Genomic DNA, 16,683 nt, shown 5'->3' on the forward strand with positions numbered 1-16,683 from the left:
CATACACGAAAGGATGCTCCAGACACGAGGTTCAAATTCCCAATGCTAGGGTTTATTGCAAGCAAAATAGTCCCAATTGGCCAACTGTGGTCTCACGCCCCGCGACCTGTATTCTCTAGACCTCGAGGGACGCAAGAGAGCGAATTACGTACATCAGTTACATATATACAAAATGCATATCATACAATCAGCTATGTCATGTTTAACACCCCCCTTCTATTGAGTTTCTTTGAACTCGGGATGATGATGGACATTTCCGACGAGTATGACAATTATGACACTTCGATGTCTATTCTAGTAACAATGTGCAATTTAGAAAGTGCGGAGGCATCTTCTAGTTGTTGAACAGAAGACGGTGCTTTTGTTCTTGGAAGCAAGCTGCACACGGGGGGAAGAGTCACATTCCAAGCTTTGCTATCTATGAGGTGCTATTCATGTCCTGGGAGCCGACACGCTCTAAAGGGTTTTGTGAAGGGGGGCCGTAAGAAGAGCATAATTCAAGCCTTTAGCTGCTTTATTCTAACATATTCTACCACAGTACGAGACTGGCTGGCAGCTGTGAAATGATTAAATGCCCTGCAGCTCTCCCTCAAGGCTACAGAGAGGGAGCGTGGGCATTCCTTTCTGGGCTGCTCATGAGGTGTTTCAACAAACTCCTCAGTCCCGCGGCCTTGCCCTTTCATATTCAGACAACAATGTTAACAGTTGAGCAGAGTAAGCAGAATTCGCACGAATTGCAAGCTGCAAAGCAGTTTAGACAGAAAGCAATGAGCAATGGTTAACAAGAAAAATGGCGATTCTTGCTACGTTTAAAATGGCCGCTTGTTGGTCAAGCATAGCAGTCTGTATTTCTATAATTCTGTGCATAAGACGGTGGGCCTTCGGCCATCAAGATACGTCTATCATCCAAATGAAGGGTATTCACTTTTCCAGATTGACACCGCAGCCTCGTGAAGCCAAGTCTCAGTTATGGCCAATAGGTCCAGGTTATCATTATTTAGGATGTCTGCAATTTCCAAAGCATGGGCTACTACTGATCTAGCGTTGATGAGGGATCCTGTTAGCGTTAACGAGCTGTTAGGTTTGGCTGTTAGAAGAGTTTTGGGTGATAAGGTATCCTGAGTTGTAGGGGTTTGAACGCAGGTATGGGTAGACTGCTTTACTATTAGAGGAGAGTTCTTTGGCTGGGTAATGGTGCGTCGGTTGGCATTATTAGGGTGGTTTCTTATAGGTTCATAGATGCTAGGCAATCTAGACCTGAGTCTCAGGTTTCTATCCTTGGGAGGGCTAGTTTTGATAGTATGATGTCGGTAAGTATTAGGGTCTGAACGACTTTAATGAGGCAGGCAGGGGACATTTTCTGTCTATGCCAGGAGCACGCTATGGGCTAGCATCTGGAATGGATAGCAGGTAAGTCTCTGTGCTATATCTGGAAGGTGCTAATAAAAAGAAATCTAGGTTTGATTTTGGCGCAGGGGCCTGAAACACTAGTGACTAGAGTATACAGTGTGCTAACATTCAGTACATTTGTATTGTAAAAATGCAAAGAGAAAATGTTAACATGCTGGTCCTGCTAACATCTATTGTAATGTAAAAATGCAGAGAGAAGATTCTAACATGCTGGACCTGGATGTGCTAGCAGCTAGGTTCGATTTTCAGTGTGCTATCATCGGAATAGTATTATAATCTAGTCTGGATGGCAGGGAACACTCTTATACTAAGGGCGGGTCATATTGAGCGCTAGTGTCCAGCTACAGTCTAATGCAGGCGCCGCTAGGGAAGCAAATCTCTCTTCATATTGTGTTTAAAACATACATTTAGGACCATGCACGTTTAAGGGTGAGGCACTTAGAAACACAACATTATAGGGCAGTGCGTACAGATAGGCAAAGAACATCAGGAGGTGTGTTCTTAAGTGGGCATACTTGCAAGGGGCAGGACAGTTCACCACCCTGTGCTGGTCGGCCCACTCACTGATGAGTAGTGGTTGGAGAGTACCTTATGTTTTGTTCCGGCGGGCAGAGTAACCAGTTGACGGCTGGGAAGGCGTGGACAGGCTGGGACAGGTCGAAGGCCTTAGTGCAGGCCTTGTTGCTGGAGGTCGGCTACGCCTACCGGCTTGCAGATTGCCTAGTTAAGAAGGCAGGAGGGCCAATGGGACAGGTCAGCAGCCTGGTGGAGCTTATGCCAGGAAGCAGGCAAGCTGGTCATGTCGGGCGGCCATTTTGGAATGGCGGTCGTAGCTTCAAGTAAATGCATTAATTTCAGGAGCAGTAGAATAACGCGGAATATCATGCATGGGAGCATCCATTTTGTCATTTCAAGCAGCCTCCTCTGTTCGTGTTAAGCTCTACCCTGGCAGCACTAAACAAGCAGTAAAAGCACCCTACTGGGAGCTTTTGCTTACTGCAGCCAGAGCAGAGCTGTACATGGAGAGGAGGCTGAGCAATTATAAATACTGTTACGCTCCCCTGGTATCCACGGGGACGCCACTCAGCCGGGTTGGTTGCTGGTATCATCTTCCCAGTATTTCCCCTCTCCCCCCCCCCAAGTATGGCCTGCGGGGAAGATTCCCCCTGAAAATACAGGAGGGCTGTGTTCAAGACTGGTTGACTGAAGTAAATATCCTCCCACCACCCCGTGTGACTTCAACCCCTCAGGGCCCTCTCCTCACCTTGTTGTGGAATTAGGCGTGCTCTCAGTCCTGACTTCTTGGCAGGGGCGCGTTGTCTGTGTGGGCGTGTGCGGCCAAGTTACTTCACTGGCGCGGGCCCGTTTAGTGTCTTTCAGGTAGGTCTTACTGCAGCTTTTGTATAGCGTTGTTATTCTTGAATGCCCTTCTTTGTTTGAATAATGTCTTTTTTTCTCCCTTAGGTGTGCAGAGCTTCAGCGTGTCGAACTGGCTGAGTGGGGCCTCGCCGGTAAATGATGGCTCATGATGTGCGCTACGACGCGGTAAGTAAGCGCTATGCGCAGCACTGCATTATCTTGCCATTGCTAACCTGTTTTCTTCCTTTCTTGCAGGTCGCAGTGTTTTCCCAGCGTGTGTAGAATTCCGGAACGATGCCGGCGGGGAGGCGACCAGCCAGGTAAGCTTCTTGTGCAGTTCGTGGTTTTGCAATGTCTAATTTGCCTTCTTTAATATTGTCCTTTCCCTTCCTCTTTCAGGTCTTTCGGTCCGGGTGGCATGTGGATCCAGGGGAAGCTGTTCACTGGAGCTGCGAGTGGATAATAAGATGGAGATTGCAGGTAAGATGCTGCTAACGATGTTCCTTTTGTCACCTTGCAGGTTTGCTACTCCGAGGCTCGTGGGTATCACAGGACACAGTGAGCGTCACGTTGCAGACTGCAAAGTAATGTGAAGCGGGCTTTCCTGTTCGGGTGTGGTTTAAATAGCCTCAACAAAGTATTCCAGGTAAAGTAGTCCCTAGGCCACCACACCCAAAACACTATACTGCATAGCTTGGTTCCTAGGAGCCAAGCTATGTGGATGCCTCCATGTTGGCTGAAGGCCCCAAATGAAAAATGTAGTTCCCTGCACCCATGCTCTTCAAGGTGCATGAGCCTGGTGCCATAGCCGCCAGGACTGGCCCCAAGAGAGCCTTGTGAATGGATTCCAGGCCTTCAAGGCCCTGATGGAGACCCGAGGCCTGATTACACCTGGCAAGTGGGCTTGCCAGTGGGGGTCTGGGGTGAGGGTCGTGACAGCACTCCCCCCCCCCCCCAAGTCCCCCCATGGTGTTCCTTCTGTCCGGCCCAGGTTTATTTGGGAAGTTCTGATGAAACTTCTTGATCAGACGTGGTGCATGGATGTTCTCACTGGGCTCCCAGGACCTATCTTGGGGTCCATATCCCTTCCAATCGACGAGATAGTATAATTTGGACCTAGTGTACTTAGAGTTAAGGATATCTTTGACTTCGAATTCTGGTTCTCCGTCAACAAGTATGGGTTTTGGTGGTGTCATAACCCGTGTACCGGGTTGCATCGGTTTTAAGAGGGACACATGGAATACCGGGTGGATTTGCAGATTGGGTGGTAATTCCAGTTTGACGGCTGCTGGGTTGATAATTGCCTTGATGGTATAGGGTCCTAAATATGAAGGATGAAAGGTCCGGGTTCCCTTGATGGGTACAAATCTAGCGGCTAACCAAACCTTGTCTCCTACTTGATAGTCGGGAGCTTTTCTTCGGTGTTGATCGGCAAATTTCTTTTGTCTGTCCATGGCGTGAATGAGATGTTCTTTCGCCCTTTTAAAAGCCTGGGAGATGGTTGTGTGAAGAGTCTTCACTGCGCATTTCCAAGCTGGCTGGAAGGTCTAGTTCGGAAGTATGTGGGTGTCTGCCATAAAGAGTGTAGAAGGGCGTTTGTCCGGTGCTAGAATGCAAGGAATTGCTATATACATATTCTGCTATCCATAGTAAGTCCTTCCAAATCCTTTCTTCGTGGTGCAGCATGCACCGTAAATATTGCTCGAGAGTTTGATTAGTCCTCTCCGTTTGGCCGTCCGTTTGGGGATGGTGACTGGTCGATAGCCGGGCGTCGATTTGCACCATTGCACAACACTTCCTCCTGAAGTTGGACACAAACTGGCTGCCTCGATCAGAGACCAGAACTGATGGGAAGCCATGTAGTTTAACAATGCCTTCCAGGAACACTTTGGCTAAACTGGATGCATCTGGGAGACCCTTGAGAGGAATGAAGTGAGAACAAGTCCACGACTGCTAGGATGGGGTTGAACCCTTGACTGGGAGGCAGGTCGTGATGAAGTCAAGGGAAAGGGTGTGCCATGGAGCAGGAGGAATGTCCAATGGGTGTAGGAGACCAGCTGGGTTCTGTTTTTGTGATTTATTTTGTGCGCAGACAACGCAAGACTGAATGTACTGGATGATGTCCTTGCGCCAGGTAGGCCACCAAAAGTTCTGTTTCACCTTGGCTAGGGTTTTGGCGATTCCAGGTTGCCCTTCAATCAGTGAATCATGATAATCTGAAATAATATGTTGTTGTAGTTCTTTCTTGGGTACATATAGACGGTCCCTAAAAAAGGGTAAGCGGTCCTTGATGGAGTATTGTTCTCCCTGAGTATGCCATGCAAGTAAAGCATCGGGGTTCATTGCCCGTTGAATTTCGTTTCAGAGTTCTGTTTGCGTTAAGGCGGCCATGAGACCCAAGAGTTTGTCTTCAGGTATAATGGGTACTGGGTCTGGAGTTGTATATACCATTTCATCAATACCCATACGAGATAAGACATCAGCCTTTCCATTGTCGAAACGTGATTACATAGTCGAATTCGGCGAAGAAAAGGGCCCACCGTAGTTGGCGCGAGGACTGGGCCTTGGCTGTTTTGAGATATTGCAGGTTTCGGTGATCCGTGATAACTGTAATAGTGTGTTTGGCCCCCAGGAGGTAGTGTCGCCAGGCCTTAAAGGTGGATTTGATAGCCAGGAGTTCTTTGTCGGTGATGGCATAATTAATCTCCGGAGGTGAGAACTTTTTCGACCAGAAGGCCACAAGATGTAGCTGGCCAGTCTCTGGCTCTCTCTGTGAAAGGACAGCCCCCATTTCCATACTGGAAGCATCGGTTTCTACAACATAAGGGAGGTCTGGACGAGGGTGACGCAGGATCGGAGCGGAGGTGAACCTTCGTTTAAGTTCTTGAAAAGCTTTTTCTGCTTCTTTGGTCCAAGCAAACTTTTTATTGTTTTTTCGTAATAGTACTGTGATCGGGTATACAATCTGAGAGAAGTCTGGGATGAACCGGCGGTAGAAGTTCGCAAATCCCAGCATGTTTTGAACCCCTTTTAGAGACGTCGGTGATGGCCATTTCAAAATGACATCTACCTTGTGCACATCCATTCTGATACCTCCTGGAATGAGGATAAAACCAAGGAACTCCTCTTCGGTGACGTGAAAAAAGCATTTCTCAAGTTTTGCAAATAAACGATGTTGACGGAGCTTGGTGAGAACAGAACGAACGTGCTTGATATGGTCTTGCTTCGAGGCTGAGTACACCAACATGTCATCTATGTAAACCAAGGCGCAAACATCAATTAATTCTCTCAAGACGTCATTCATGAAATATTGGAATGCCGCGAGAGCGTTGCATAGCCCAAAGGGCATGACTTGATAGTCATATAAGGCGTATTTGTTACGGAAAGCGGTTTTCCACTCATCTCAGCTTCTAACTCGGACCAGGCGGTACGCTCCTCGGAGGTCCAATTTGGTATAAATCTGAGCATCTGTGACTTGGTCTAGCATTTATGGGATGAGTGGCAAAGTGTAGCAGTTCTTCACAGTGATCTGATTTAATGCGCGGTAGTCAATACAGGTCCTCAAGTCCCATTCTTTCTTCGGTACGAAGAACAAAGGACTGGCTGCCGGGGACTTAGACGGGCGGATAAATCCGTTTGCAAGGTACTGGTCTAGATAGGATTTCAGGTGGAGGTTTTCTGGTTCTGCGAGTGCATAGATCCTGCCGCAAGGGATTCGTGCACCTGGAACAAGGTCGATCTGGCAGTCATAGGGCCTGTGCGGCGGTAATCTGTTTTCTTGGTCCTTTCGGAACACATCCTGGAAATCGTGGTATTCACTTGGTAAGGTATTAGTTACTCCCACAGTTAATACTGTCGCTCTGGGAGCCATGGGGGTACAGAAGTCGGGTTTCTGCTCTTGGTAATAGCAGGCAGGGGAGCAGTCGCTGGGGAAGGTTCATTTCCATGCCCGTCAGTCTATCAAAGGGTTGTGAGCAACTAACCAAGGCATCCCTAATATTAGCTGGAACTGAGGTGCCTTGATGAGATCGAACGAAATGGACTCCCGGTGTCCATCCTGACATAGCAAGGTTCCCCCGGCTGTGCACTGGGTTACTGGTCCGGGAGCGATTTCTGTCCCATCCACGGTGGTTACGTTGTCCGTGGTCGGCTTGGAACATAAAGTAAGCCCCATCTCTGCTGCAAGTTCTTGATCAATATAATTCCCAACTGCTCCACTCTCTATGTATGCCTCAATGGCATGCATCCTAGACGACTGTTGGTGGTTAATTAAGATCACTGGTATTGCAAAGTGCGAGGTCAGTGACTCTTTCTTCTCACTCGACAAACTGACCTCTACGTTTTCCGAGCTTGGTAGTTTTCTGACTCCTTAACCTCATCCTTCTCTGTGGCCCCGATTGTTCTCCTTGGGGGTTTCACTGGGCAGTCCTTAAGGAAATGTCCTGGTTTTCCACAATACAAAGTTGTTGTTGTCTTCTTTTATCCCATTCTTTTTTTGTTAATGGAGGTCGTATCCCTCCCAGTTGCATGGGTTCTACATTGTTTTCTGGCACACGTGATGCATTGTCCCTTGGTTGAACATACACAGCCCGAGTGTCCGTTTTAGACTGATCTGCTTTTCGATCCTGCAACCGGTGGTCCAGTTGCACGACCAAATTTATGAATTCAGTACAGTCTCTGGTTTAATTTGCCTCGTAAGCCTCGATAAAATAGCGTGGTTCTTTTGTTTTCTGGCCACCTAGCTTCAGCAACCAGTCTATTGAAGGTGGCAATGTACGTTAATAAGTCCTGATTCCCCTGTCGGAGAGATAAGAGTTTGTTGTCTACTGCTTGTTCTTGGGTATGGCGAGCAAAACGTTTTTCCATTTCTCTCTGGAACCCCCCAAAGTCGTGTAACAGAGCATCATCATGGGTCACCAACGGCACCGACCAGTCCGCTGCACTTCCACTCAGGTATGACAAAACAAAAGCTACCCGAGCTTGGTCGTTTGGAAATGCTGCAGGCCTACAAAGAAAGTGAAGGTGACACTGATTTATGAATGCTGCATACTTCCTTGGGTCACCTGAGAACCGTTCTGGTGGTGCCAGGGGAACTGTCCCAAGTAGCGTAATTTGTACTGGAGTGGGGGTAACGGATGGTAAAGTGGGGTCTTGTACCAATGGATTGTTCCCGGGCAGAGGAGTCTGTCCTGCTTGTGATTGCAATAACTGCCTACCGATCTCTTCAGTGCGATCCTTGGTCACTACTAGGTCTCTCCTGAGAGCATGTCTCTTGCCGGGCAGAATGAATCTCGGCACGAAGTTGCCCCAACAATTGAGCCAATTGGTCGATTTCCGATGTCTCCATGGCGCCTAGGTGGATTAGTTATGGTAGGCTTTGCGTTCTGTTACGCTCACTTGGTATCCACAGGGACGCCACTCAGCCGGGTTGGTTGCTGGTATCCTCTTCCCAGTTTCCCCCCCTCCCCCAAGTATGGCCTGCGGGGAAGATTCTGCCTGAAAATACAAGAGGACTGTGTTCAAGACTGGCCAACTGAGGTAAATATCCTCCCACCACCCCGTGTGACTTCAATCCCTCAGGGCCCTCTCCTCACCTTGTTGTGGAATGGGGCGTGCTCTCTGCCCTGCCTCTTTGGCAGGGGTGCGTTGTCTGTGTGGGCGTGTGCGGCCAAGTTACTTCACTGGCGCGGGCCCCTTTGGTGTTTCTCAAGTAGGTCTTACTGCAGCTTTTGTATAGCGTTGTTATTCTTGCATGCCCTTCTTTGTTTGAATAATGTCTTTTTTTCTCCCTTAGGTGTGCAGAGCTTCAGTGTGGCGTACTGGCTGAGTTGGGCCTCGTCGGTAAATGATGGCACGTGATGTGCGCTACGATGCAGTAAGTAAGCGCTATGCGCAGCACTGCATTATCTTGCCTTTGGTAACCTGTTTTCTTCCTTCCTTGCAGGTCGCAGTGTTTTCCCAGCGTCTGTGGAATTCCGGAACGATGCCGGCTGGGAGGCGACCAGCCAGGTAAGCTTCTTGTTCAGTTCGTGGTTTTGCAATGTCTAATATGCCTTCTTTAATATTGTCCTTTCCCTTCCTCTTTCAGGTCTTTCGGTCCGGTTGGCATGCGGATCCAGAGGAAGCTGTTCACTAGAGCTGCGAGCGGATAAGATGGAGATTGCAGGTAAGATGCTGCTAATGATGTTCCTTATGTCTCCTTGCAGGTTTGCTTCTCCGAGGCTCATGGGTATCACAGGACACGGTGAGCGTCACGTTGCAGACTGCAAAGTAACGCAAAGCGTGCTTTCCTGTTTGGGTGTGGTTTAAATAGCCTCAACAAAGTAGTCCAGGTAAAGTAGTCCCTAGGCCACCACACCCAAGACACTATACCGCATAGCTTGGTTCCTAGGAGCCAAGCTATGTGGATGCCTCCATGTTGGCTGAAGGCCCCAAATGAAAAAAGTAGTTCCCTGCACCCATGTTCTTGAAGGTGCATGAGCCTGGTGCCATAGGTGCCAGGACTGGCCCCAAGAGAGCCTTGTGAATGGATGCCAGGCCTTCAAAGCCCTGATGGAGACCCGAGCCCTGATTCCGCCTGGCAAGTGGGCTTGCCAGTGGTGGTCTGGGGTGAGGGTTGTGACAATACTTCGTCGGATGCCGGCATAGTTTTCATAATTGCTGCCACTTTCTTTTCTAGTTTCCCATGCGGGAAACTAGACAAGAAAGTCGCAGCAATTATGAAAACTCTGCCGGATGCCGGCAAAGTATTCATAAATGCTTGGACTTGCCTACAAGCAAAGGCGTGGCAATCATAAATACAACAACAGCGTTGTATTTATGATTGCAGTGGCTTCAGCTTTGAGTCTCCTGGGCTCCCGCCGCAGTCATATATACAACGTTGTTGTATTTATAAATGCTGTGGTTTTCTGCCCAGGTTTCCCGGGCTCATTCGATCCGGGGGAGCCCGGGAAACCTAAAAAGAAAACCACGGCATTTATAAATACAACTGTGTTGTATTTATGACTGCAGTGGTTTTCGCTTTGAATCACCTGGGCTCCCCCGGCCCGCGAGAGCCCAGGAGACTCAAAGCTGAAACCACCGAAAACATATGCTGTGGTTTTCTGACTAAGTTTCCCGGGCACCCCCTTCTCTGCTCTCCGGCACTAATGAAGCAAAAGCTGCTGTAATAAAAGCTACCAGCAGGTGGCTTTTGCTTCATTAGTGCTGCAAGGGCAGAGATTAAGACAAGCACAGGAGGCTCATCCATTTCACAAAATGGATGCCTCCTAGTGCTTGAAATGTTTGACTGAGCCTCATTTGCTCAAAGGTTTACATAGAAACTTTCTTAAAAAAGATTTTTTATATATATTTTTGATCATGGCCCATCTTTTGAGCCAATAACATTTTAGAGTGAACTATCCCTTTAACAGCTATGCCACACAGACCTAGTTCTGGAGGCCAGAAAGGATGCACCATAAATTAAGGCTAGGTCCCACTACTGGGACCCTTTTTTTAGTTAGAATTAACTGAAAACCTACAAGTTCATCCAGAGATTGATGTCCAGTAAGCAGTTCCAGAAGGGAGTGGGAAGCATATTTGGTTTTGCATAGTCAAACTACTAGTTGAGTATCATTGGCATACATAATTCCATGCCATGGCTTTTTATGATTAGAATTACTGGGAGAATGTACATGTTAAAAAGAGCAATGGGGCAATGCTGGAACTCATTTCAGTAGAAAAAACGGAGCTCTAAATGTGGGAAGCAAAATGTCAGAGGTCCTATAATTGAAAAAAAGGCGATCATGGCATGGGTACCCTTTGCTGGGCCATCTAGCCGCGTGGGAGCAGAGAAGCAGGACAGCATACGTGGCAAGCTGTTGCGGAACACTATTGCCCTACAGTTGACCCAGATCTAAGGGTGCAATTGACCAGTGAGAAACCTGTGAGCCACACCTTCTTTGCAGGCCCCAAGGTTTTTTAAGATGGGGCCAGTTCTGCGAGCAGAATGGACATGATGAGAGGCAGAAGTGGACTGAATGCTCTCTAAATAGTCAGGGACGCCATTTCAACAAAATGCCAGGGGTAGCGGAAGTGACATCACGCGACCCTTGACCTCTGATGACATGACAGGATGTGATGTCATTTGACCCCACCCCAATGTGACATCACTGGAAGTGATGGAACATGATCTTTCACCCCTCGACAAAACAGGAAGTGGCATGACATAACATTGTTTCTCAGTACACTGAAAAAAATGTTTATGATATCACTGTAAAGTGATATACATTTAATACAAGAATGGATAACCATATGTATCGTTAATATCAGTGCATATAAGGCCATATTACCAAATCACTGTGAATGTAAGCAGACATCCAAGGCCAAACGATAATGATGTGTTATTATATAGCACCTACGCTTAAGCGCTTCATATAGAACAAATATACATACAATATCACCCAACCTGTGTTGGTACTCATTTATCAACCTCAGCAGGGTGAAAGGCTGAATTGACCGTGCTGGGAGTCGAACCTGCAACCTGCAGATCACACACACATTGCAGCAGCTAGCGCTCAACCCACTGAGCTATCTTACCGGCTATTGCTATCAGAAAACCAGCCACTCCAGAAATAAAGAGCCACATGCTGCTGGCCACAGCCCATATGCCTCAATGTAAAAAATTAAATTAGAAAGTTTTTCTTTTTGGTTTTTTTAAGGGGTAGCAAAGGAGTCCACAGGGGTAGCAAGGGAGAGGCGACCCCTAAATGACGTCCACGTAAATAGTTTCTATGGCGCTGAAACTAATAAGGAGAGTCTGTGGACATTGCCAAGTGCCATGAGGAAACAGCATCATGCAGCTGGCAGTAAGGTGGATGTGGCCCTGGCAAGCTGGTGAGAAAGCACCAATAGAAGGTGAGCAGGATTGCTGGCAGAGAGGTATTGTCCCCTTGTACCGCCCTGCAAAGTGATTGAAGGCTGCCTATCCCAGATAATGTATCTACATTCAATGCATAAACAGTGCACCCAAATGGGAAAACACGCTTATGTTCACATTTCCTCAAACTGTTGCCTTTTCCACTCTTGTATTAAACTCAAGTACCCTGTATCTAAAAAAAAAAGGGCCTGCAGGACTAATAAGGGATGTAAACAGGGAAGCAGACCTGCGATGTGAATCCCTTCTGATGTAAGCCTTAAGGGTCTTACCAAGGACAATTGGCATCACATTGGAGTCATTGATTTTAAAAAAAAATGTTGTACTTATTATATGACCGCCACTGCAAGCCAACGTGTTTTTTCCAATTGATACCTGGAACATGAATCGTACGTTTATTCAATTCATATATTTGAATGTTAGCATACTACACACTAAAGCGTGCATCTTTGTTTACAAACGTACTTGTTAGGTTGCTGATCTGAGGTCACGCGTGGTTGCTGTGGATTTTTGTGTGAATGATATGGGCAGGATGTTGGCAGAGTACTGAGGGGTTGACAGTTCATGAGTGCTGCCAGAGGATGGATGAACTGGCGGATATTGGGATATAGCTTGGACTGATATACCTGCGGCAAAGAAGATGCTGAAAAGGGATGTTACCTTTCATTCAGTTGTGATTATTACTGTCTATCTTTATTTTTTAAACCTTTTAGAGTTAAAATCCTATCCATCTAGTGTTGTTGTATTGTTCCCTCTTGGGTTGTTTTGCCAAGGCTATGGCGATAAACATGTAAATGAAGGCCAGTTATAGGACTGTTTTTTTTAGCATTCGTTTCTGTGCTGTGCAAGACATTAGTCTGGGGTTCTAGCAAGAATTTTACTAGGCATAAGTCTCACCATAACTTAGCAGCAGTTCTCACTATCTGCTTTGTGTGCCTGCCGACTCCCCGCCTTGTACAGTACAGGCAATTAAGAGCAAACCACGGGCAACGACGGGAAATGCCAGCCCTCCAGCAACAGACGGTGGCCCGGCCGGCCAGCATCCATGCCAGGCAGGCTTCCCCAGGGCGCGCACTGCAGCCCTGGAGTCCCAGGCCTAGGGCTGAAGGCTGCGCAGTCTCGCAAAGGGCCGCTGTCTTCATCGGAGATCCGTGGAGGACGGAGCAGGGGCCCCCTTGGCGTGGGGCCTAGTCTCAGGCTGAGTGAGATCGCCACTGCTTTCCAGGGGACGGGGGAATGAGGGGTTCTCCCTCCACCGCTGACTCCTGGAGCTTCGGGGCGCGGGTTGGGACCGCGTGCTGGAGGCCACTGCCTCCCCACTAGGCCGCGGGACCCTGCCGCTTCTGCGAGGGGGTCCACCTCAGCCCCGGAAAGAACCCAGGCCCAGAGCCCTCACACTCGCAAAGAAGCGCTACCGCGGTAGGCCTTACTCCCAGGGCCGAGGCGCACCTCGGGCTCTGATCCCCACCCTACTGCCCAGGGCCTCCCAGCAGGGTCCTGCAGGCCTCCGCCTACGAAAGCGCGCGGGCTTCCATCCTAGCAGCAGGTGCGGGCCGGGCCGAGCCCCCACAAGCCCTCGCTATAAATCCCAACCGAGCACCGCCCTCTCCTCCCCCGCTAGGCCAACTCCACCCCCATACCTGTACTGGGGGGTCTTCTAAATGCAGGCCACCCCTGAGCTCTGCTGTCGAGAGGGGGCGAATCCACCAAAACCGATGGGTGTGGCCTGATAAAGGACACATAGCACGTCTTTTTAGGGGGAGGCCTAATTTGTTCCTCTCCCTCTCCCCCTACAGGACGTTGCCAAAGCCAGTGCAGAACCGCTTCCCAGGCATGACTACTCTCTCTAGCTAGGAGGTAAGACTCCAGATTTTTCTTTGCCTAAAATGGTTGATAGACTGCAGTCTTTGTGATTTTCAAGTACGCTCTCCCCTTGTAATGCAAGTTAAGGTGTAGCAACTGAAAGGCTCCCCTTTTCTCCTGCGTCCTTGGATATTAACAAAGGTTGTCATGCTAATGTCAGTACTAAACTCATGTAGAAAACTTGCATTCATTACATGTCGGTATTTTGAAGCACACGCTGCCTAATTTTCCAAGCAACACGTTATTGAAATTACAGTACTTTGATGTTTTGTTAAAAAATGGGTGTCCCTGACCTAAATAGCCCCCGATTTTGATCAAAAGTGTCATAGATGACTGAAAAGCTGATAGGCCCTTCCCTCCACTAGGCTCAGATCCACATTGCCGTTCGCATATAGCACTGAACCTTTTGTGTAGCAAAGGCGTGTGAAAACACCAGATTTTGTTTTTGGCGGATGAGAGCCCATTGAAGTGTATGGCCATGTAGGGTGCTTGGCGGATGAGACAGCACATTACAAGGCTGTTGACACCCACTAAAGTTGTGAGAGTTGAGAGCTATGTGTTCATTACTGTACAAACCCAGGCCTACAACTACAGCCCTGAGCTCTTGCCACTGAAGCAATTGATAGGTGTTCGGATGTCAGGTGGAGCAGCGTTGGACCGAGAGGCCAGGAGGAGGGCGGATAGTTGTCCAAAGTGCTCCACAGCCTCCCTGAGACTTGGAGATCTGCTCCCTACTATCTCCCTCGGGTTGCTTGTAGATCCCTAGCTGCCAATATCCCACCCTCATCTGCATAGACAGGGTAGGGCCTGAGCAGGCAGGCCCACCCCAAATAAGTAAATGCCCACACAGTGGCACTGTGTAGGCATTCACGGACGTTAATGTCTCTGTGGTGGGGCGAACTACATTAGCTTCAGACCCCACTCAATAGGCAATCATGGCTACACCTCTGCTACACTGTTAGCTCCCCACCCTTTTTTCTCGGATCTACGTGATTTTTCCATTGCGGAAAAGTCAGCGACGGAAAAACTAGCATGAGAAATGTGCGAACCACCAAAGGTTCGCACATTTCCCATATGCACATGCATTGAGACCCACCACACCCCCCAACCCACACCCTTAACACACCCCCAACCCAAACCTCCAACACACCCAAAGCCTAATCTTGGCACATAATTTGCTCACGACCAAAAATTCCTTTCCTTTGAAATGGCGTGAGCATGTTATTAGTGCATTGAGTGATGCAGCTGTGACGATACAGCTACTTAGAGAAAATCCAGGGCGGGCGAAAACAAAAATAATGCAGCATGATTGGGCGGACAACATTGCAAAATGTATGTTTCTAAAGGATTTTGATCTGTTTGGCCATAAAAAGCATGGAATAGTGGCTGATTATCTTGCAAAATATCCATGCCCGACTTTGCGCCAAAAATATATGAGATTCAGATTAAATCTGTGGAATACTCGCGACATTTTGAATAGGGGAGGACTCATAACTACTGAGTTCAACTATTGTCGCTACTGTCTGAACATGTATCAAGTAGAAACCCTGCAACATTTATTAGTAGACTGTGAAGCGGTGAGAAGTGTGAGAAGTAAATGTTTTAAGGATAAGCATGTGTTCCAGAATTATTTAACTCAGTATCAAAAATGGCAAATGCTATTTTCTAACCCAAGAGTAGCTATTCAAATAGCTATTGTTCAATTTCTAGACATTGTACTGCCACTGCCAGCCTGTGATGATGTAAAATCAAAGGAATGTCTCTGATATTGTCATCATAAGCATGCAACTGTCTTGAAATGTTATAACAAGATTTGATTAACTGTAAATGATTATGAAAGTTATATCAAGGGGAGTCTACTTGACGAAGAAGATCAAACCCCTAACTAAAAAAAGAATGATATGTTGACCCATTTGACATTGAATTAGTTTGCTGTAGGTAGGTTATAAGGTGTCTGGGTTTTTAAGATATATTTTTCTTTTAATCTTCTTTCACGTTTTTATTTTTATAATAATGAATGTGGATTCATGTATTATGATTTTATGTTGGATTATAATCCTGTTATTCTCTGTAACTGTATTTGAATGGTAGATTTTGTAATTATAAATTTGAAAAGTTGACATAACAACTAAGCAAATTAATAATAAAAAAAAAAAAATACCCAAACCCTACTTACCTTTTCAGACGCTGTGTCCCTGCAGTGCCAGTTCCCTTTCACTTCTGTGATCAGGAACCCCCCCGCTCACTATAGTAGTGAGGGGGTGTTGCAGGGGACACCCCCGCAACCCCCTTGTTATTATTATTTTTTTCAGGTGTTGCGGGAGTGTCCCCCGCAGCCCCCATTTTTGTTCCGGGTGTTGCAGGGGTGTCCCCCGCAACACCCCGCTCAATATACCACACAGTATAGTGAGCGGGGTGTTGCGGTGAACACCCCTGCAGTCTTTTTTTTCATATTTACCTATAATGCTACCACCAAAGTTTCAAACATTTGGTGTTCAAACCTTTGGTGGTAGCATTTTTAGGATTTTTTGTACGGTCGGACCTTTTGTTTTCGGTCCGATCGTGCAATTTCTTTTTTCACTTCTTCACTCACTGTGTTCTTCCCCCATAGCTAGGTCTGTGCTCAATAAATACTCTAATAATAATGAGGAGATTGCCTTAGTGTTTTGTGAAAGGGTAGGTAAAGGTATTTTGTTTAAAAGAGAGAGGTGCCAGTTGCAGGGGCCTGAAAGGTGAGAGATAGAGGGGAGTGTAGAGAGCTTTGGAGAGGGAGTGTAAGTGAAAGAGTGCGTGTGGTAGGAGACTCAGGAGAGAGTGCAAGAGGTGTGAATGAAGTAAAGTAGTTGGGGGAATTAGGCAGAGAGAGTGTCATAAGATCAGGACACGGAAGAACAAGTTACTTACCAAGTGGTAACGTTCTTTCGACTGGATGTTCCTCCAACGTATTCCACATCTTTCACATGTAATGTCCACAGCTGTGCTGCTTTTGGACATTTTTTGGCAGAGGGCGTCCTGCGTCGATGTCGTCAGGTCGATGTCCCTCGCGGGCCTCCGTCGAGGTGCCGTCATCGGATGTTATAAGTATCACGCACGGCACCCGTTGCCTCAGTCCAAGTTATTTCCCTCCACAACCTGTG

This window comes from Ambystoma mexicanum, chromosome 13, assembly GCF_040938575.1.
Source record: "Ambystoma mexicanum isolate Mex_15411 chromosome 13, UKY_AmexF1_1, whole genome shotgun sequence".
NCBI lineage: Eukaryota > Metazoa > Chordata > Amphibia > Caudata > Ambystomatidae > Ambystoma > Ambystoma mexicanum.